The sequence below is a fragment of the Cibotium barometz genome, chromosome 40 (genome assembly GCF_041138505.1).
Source record: "Cibotium barometz isolate CiBa-2024 chromosome 40, ASM4113850v1, whole genome shotgun sequence".
NCBI classification, from domain to species: Eukaryota; Viridiplantae; Streptophyta; class Polypodiopsida; order Cyatheales; family Cibotiaceae; genus Cibotium; species Cibotium barometz.
Genome location: NC_141085.1, coordinates 34,662,892 through 34,668,891, shown reverse-complemented (window position 1 = coordinate 34,668,891; position 6,000 = coordinate 34,662,892).

The following is a 6,000-nucleotide window of genomic DNA, read 5'->3' as shown; positions in this document are numbered from 1 at the left end:
ATGGGTGCAGGGATTTCATATTCACGTGATCACAGCCTTTTTTCTTGTGATCACAGCTATTGTTCACAAATCTCAATGTTCACAAAATTCACAGTTCTCAAATCCTAGAGGGTGGGATGACCTGGTAACCCACAATTGGCCCGTCGGGCTACAAGTCTGGACCGCCGGGCCCGCCGGGCGCGCAGAAGCCCGCCGGGCCCGCCTCCCGACCCGGCGGGCTATATTGTAGTATAAAAGGGTGGTCCAGGGGGTCACTGTTCACAGAATCTTCCTTGTACTTGGTGTCAGTGGTGCTAGTGTGATCAATTTGAGGTAATTTTTAAGTTGAAAGTGTTGGTGTCATTTAATTTTTTGCATACGCTTAAGTTTAACGTTGTTTGTGATGCATGTGCATGTGTCGTTAAATGTTAAGAGGCCCGCTGCAGATGGCCGAGCGATTGGCTAGGTCTGCTGATGTGCACTCTTAATATTTAACTTATGTAGAAGTTTTCGTTGTGGCACGGTATCTGCAAATGGTCGGTTTACTGACTAGGTTTGCAGTTACCAAGTTACAATGCGGCTTTGTTTTTGTTAAATGCTTTGAGAGCCCGCTGCAGATGGCCGGTTTACTGGCTAGGTCTGCTGATGTGCGCTCGTAGCATTTGACATGTGTGATGCTTTGCTACTTAGTACGGTATCTGCAGATGGTCGGTTTACTGACTAGGTCTGCTGACACCAAGCTATGTGGTGAAGTTTGTTTTTGTTATTTGGTTTGATAGTCATCTGCAGATGGTCGGTATACTGACTAGGTCTGCTGACGATGTGTCAAAGCATTTAACTTGTGCCATAGTTTTCATCTTAATGCGATATCTGCAGATGGTCGGTATACCGATTAGGTCTGCTGACGTCAAGTTAAGTCGTAAACTTGTGTTTTGTGTTTGTTTTTGACGATGAATGTGATTATTTAGTTTGCATGACATGAGTCATAAGTGTGTTGGATGTAGAAATCTCTTAGTTAGCTTACAAATAGCATTTTTTGTGGTTATAAATGTTGCAACTATTTGTCAATTATATTGTGCAGATTGATGGCGACGCTTGCACTTACTCCTGAAATCAAGAAATCAATTCGTATCAAACTCGTTACCTTCATTAGTTGCTTGTCACCTAATCACATCGAGGGTATTGTGTCTGATAGGAATCGATTTGAGCAAATATTAGGTGAGGTTGTCCGCGCAGTGAAAAATATCCATGTGGGTGCTGATGGAGCAGCCATCAAGCATTTTGTTACTAGCATTGTGGGCAACATGCCTAGATGCGCTGTTGACCTAGGTGACGACATACCAGCGGAAACAAATGAATCCAAGCTGGAGCACTTCCACACAAAATGGAAGGTAGAGAAAGAGAGGTCCAAGCGTGCAAAGGCCATAGACACCCAAGCTATCCTGAGCAAGAGAGCTCGCAAAGAGCTGGACCGGCCTGCTGATGAACAAGAAGATTTATCATCTGGTGCACGTGAGGTCTCTAAAGGCACCCACTTGCAGCGCACAAAGCATAATACTAACTGCAGCATGACAATTGGGTTGCCTGCAGAGGCCATCATCACAGAAAAGAAGATGGGCTCTGGATCGTACGGCGTTGTACATAAATGCCATATTCAAGGTGTCTCCTGGTTTCCAGAAGGCATTTCTTATTGTGCAAAGCAATTCCTTGGTAGTCGAAGGGCTCAATTGAAGTCTTTTGCTCAGGAGGCTTCAATCGACCTAACCCACAGGGGCATAGTGCGCGCCATTGGGCACACAAGGAACACTACAAGGGATTGGGCTCACACCCGCGCTCTTAGCCGCTAAAAATGACTTGTGAAGAAAAGTAGCGGGCCCGTGTATCAGCGCGTGTATAATCGCGGCCAGAGACATGCGTGTAAAATCGCGTCTAAAGTACCTCTCAGACGCGCATATACACGGGTGTATAGCTGCGTTTTTTTACACAGACGCGTTAATACACGCCCCTATACACGCTTCTTATTGTATTAGACGCGCTTATACACGGGTGTATAGCCGCATCCTGTTCAGTTACCATGTCCCAGACGCGTTTGTACTTGCGTGTATACACGCCTTTCTTTAATTTAGATGCGCTCATACACGCGTTATTGCCAGTTTATACGCGTTAATACACGCGTAATTTCCAGGGTATCCGCGTCGATACACGCAAGTTTTAGCAGTTTTGACGCGTTTATACACGCGAACAGAGAGCAAAAAAAAAATCCAGAGAGTGCTATTTGGTGCCTGAATACTGTTCCAGCATTCCAGCACCCAATAGCACTCTCTGGTTTAGGGTTTTTGGTGCATTAGACCATCCCATTAGACCATCCACGAAGAACATATGCACGAGGGAGATTAAGACAAGAACGACATGAATGCATACATTGTCATTACACGATTCAAGACAGACATGAATGTAATACTATCGATCAATCAATTCAATATTACTATCAAAATTTCATACATGTATACAAGGGAGTCCATATCTCGAAGTAGCCCATGGCTTGAGTTTACAAAAAAATATATACAATCACATCCTAAATATGGAATGTGATACTACAAGTCTGAGTACTACTCAGACCCAGATGATGACTCGGTGCTCCCCCCATGCTCAGATGAGCTCGCATCGGTCGGAATGTCCGAGGAGTAGTGCTCACGTCCACCCTCTGCAGCGGCGGCCGGTGGATCATCAGCAGCTTGTGCCTGTTCAAGTAATATATAGTATATAAGTATATATATATGCAATTCAATAAACCAAAACCATTCGTTACGAATTTTCAAGTACCTATCGACCGTATGGTCTCATGGCCAACTCAAACTGCGCGTCCGTAATACGTCCCTCGGCTCTGAAGATGGCCCACGTGTCACGTCTGCTATGCCGGCGAGCATACGCAGTATCGTGGGTTGTGGGCTTCCTCCCCGTAACCCGTCGCTGTATCATAATCAACACAATTTGTAAGATTAAAACAATTCATAGAATCAATGAATTAAGTAAACAATCAAATAAAGTGACAGGATACTTACGAACTCTGCCTCCCATGACTCGACGCCGCCAGATCCGAAATGCGAAGATCCAACGGTCTCCATCTGGATCCGTCGTGCCTCCACATGCTGCCTGCTCTTCACGCCACCCTCTGCTCGTTTCTTTGCCTCCTTCCACTCGCGTTTGTGCGCAGTGGCAGGTTTCTCGGCAGGATAGCCACCCGCAGCTACATTTAGCCGATCATCGTACGCGAGTTTTTTAAGGTGAGATCTTTTATTACTTAAGATCTCCCTTATTCGCGTCCTTCCCCATACATCCGAGAATGTAGCATGTGGGGGATTGGGGTACCGACTGTGTACAGCCTCTATCACCTCCCCAACTAATCGGCTATTTTGATCTTTAAATTTAATAAAACAATTTCTATATGAGTTTGATACTACCCCACGCATGTACTCCATTACCTCCCTCCCCCTCGCATCCATCACTATCCCGCCCCTATCCGTCACATCATAGCAAACCACTCTCTCCATCTCTCTCATCTCCTCCTCTTCCGAACTGTCTCCTCTAACTCTTCTCCCTCTATCTCTTCTCTCACCCCGTGCCCTACTACCTCCCCCACCTCCCCCACCTCCCCCACCAAAGCACCCGCCGCATCCTCCACTCCCACTCTTCCTACTGCTGCGGGTGGAGTCACGACTGGGGGATTGTCTACGTGACGGTGGCTGTGAGCCCTGACGTGACGGTGGCTCTGAGGGAGCACGTGATGGTGGCTGTGAGGGTGTACGTGAGTGTGTCTGGGACGAGGTATGTCTCCTCGGTGGACGTGGAAGAGGAGAAGCTGCATGCCGTCTCGTCGGACTCGGAGGAATAGACGGCACTGGAGTGCCCTGGATACTCGCGGTAGGGGTATAGACACCAGGCAGGGAAGGAGGGGGATGGGCATACATATACTCTATAAGCTCAACCGGACCAGGTTGGCGCCCAAAGTGATTCATCATCTCCATCAACCAATTGCTGTACGCAAATGGATCGGATGAAGAACCTGGAATATCCATAAAGAACCTGCAACAAACATCATCATGTACATCATGGGCTGTCTCTTGACTCACACATTGTCATTACACAAGTCAATTGCCTGCAAACCATGAAATCTGAAACGTCGCAGTTTTCTGTCTGCAGAAACGCGTGTATACACCCGTCAAAAAACGCGTGTATACACCCGGCCAAAAACGCGTGTATATGCGCGTGAAAAAACTCTGCAGACAGGTTACACGCGCTTCTACACGCGTTTGTACAAGCGACCTGCGAAAAAAATTTCTCGAAAAGACCGACCCCCCGACAAAGACAGAATGTCCTTATAAAAGGACCAGCCATTGTCGCCCCTGTCAGGATGCAGCAACCCAATCGTGTGCAAAAAGACAAACCCAAAGAGCAAAGAGCAAAGTAAACAAATCTGACAAAAGAGACAAGGCACAGGACAAAGTGACTCACCTCTGAAAAAGTGAGTCCTCTCTGCTCCTTCTCTGCTCCCTCCTTCTCCCGTGTGTGTGCTCCTTTCTCTGCTCCCTCCTTGCTATTGGAAGAGGCAAAAACAGGCGAAAACGCATGCACTGTTGATTTCTAAGTTCAAAATCTATATTTGGGGAAGGCGGGCTATTTTTAGTTTAAATATGCCGCCGCGTTTATGTTCGCGTTTACGAACGCAGGTATATTCGCGTGTATAGGATTTTAGCTGCGTTTATACACGCGTTTTGCAGAAATTAGCCGCGTGAATACACGCGTTTTTTAGGAAGTAGCCGCGTTTATACACGCAAGTTTTAGGCGATAGCCGCGTGAATACACGCGATATTGTGCTTTCATTAAAAATATATAATGAGTTTGTGTTTTCTGGTTTGTACACAGGATGTCATCAACCTCTTCAAGCAGTTCTGGGGAAGATGAGACAATGCGTCATCGTAATCGCGATGTGTGGTTGGGACAACGGATCAAATGTATGTGCAATCGATGTCAAGGATGCATTGTACAAGCACGTCGAATTACCTTGAATCACATCTCCATGTATGGAGAATGGAATCAAACAGGTTTAGAGGTGAGTAGATGTAAATTGATGGTATTCAAATGACTCATGGTATCCAAATTAAATTAATAGAGTTGTAACATATAATTTGATAAATTGAAGCAGGATGCAGTACCACACCCTAACATGGTACCCTACGCGCGACGAGAGCACGTAAAGCGTCGACGAGATGATGCTGGAGCTTCGGGATCTATTGTCAGAGATGAGTGGGAAAGGGACGACAATAGCCTTGCACCCCACGAAGTTGTGGAAGAGGAGGTGCTTGATGATATGGTGCGGAATCTTTTTAAGGATGATCCCAAAGGTATGGACGACGATGATATGGAACAAGAGCATCTTTATAAAGCTTCATCGACACCGGTGTTTGAAGGGTGCACATTCTCAGTTTTACGTGCTTCCCTTGAACTACTTAATATACAAACAGTTTATGGATGGAGCAATGCAAGTCTTGACGCATTGTTGAAGTAAGCATTCTAACTTATAAATTTGAATTAGTGGTTTAAGGTTTAGGATTTAAGACTAATTATAATTGATGATATTGGATGCAGGCTATTGTCAAACATGCTTCCAAAGGAAAATAGACTACCCACCTCAAGAGACATAGCGAGGCGCTATGTGACATCTCTTGGAGGACTGGATTATGATAAAATACATGCATGCGTCAATGATTGCATTCTCTTTCGTGGGACGCATAAGGAGGCTCTGACATGTCCCACTTGTGGTGAAGCAAGGTACAGAACAGATATGAAGAGTTTTGATGTACCTCGTAAAGTCTTGCGACACTTTCCTATAATTCCTCGCATCAAACACATGTTCAAGTGCAAATCCATAGCAGAGCTCATGTCATGGCATTCCTCACATCGATCAGATGATGGCATGTGGAGAATTCCCGCAGACTTTTCCGCGAACCATTCTCACAAGTC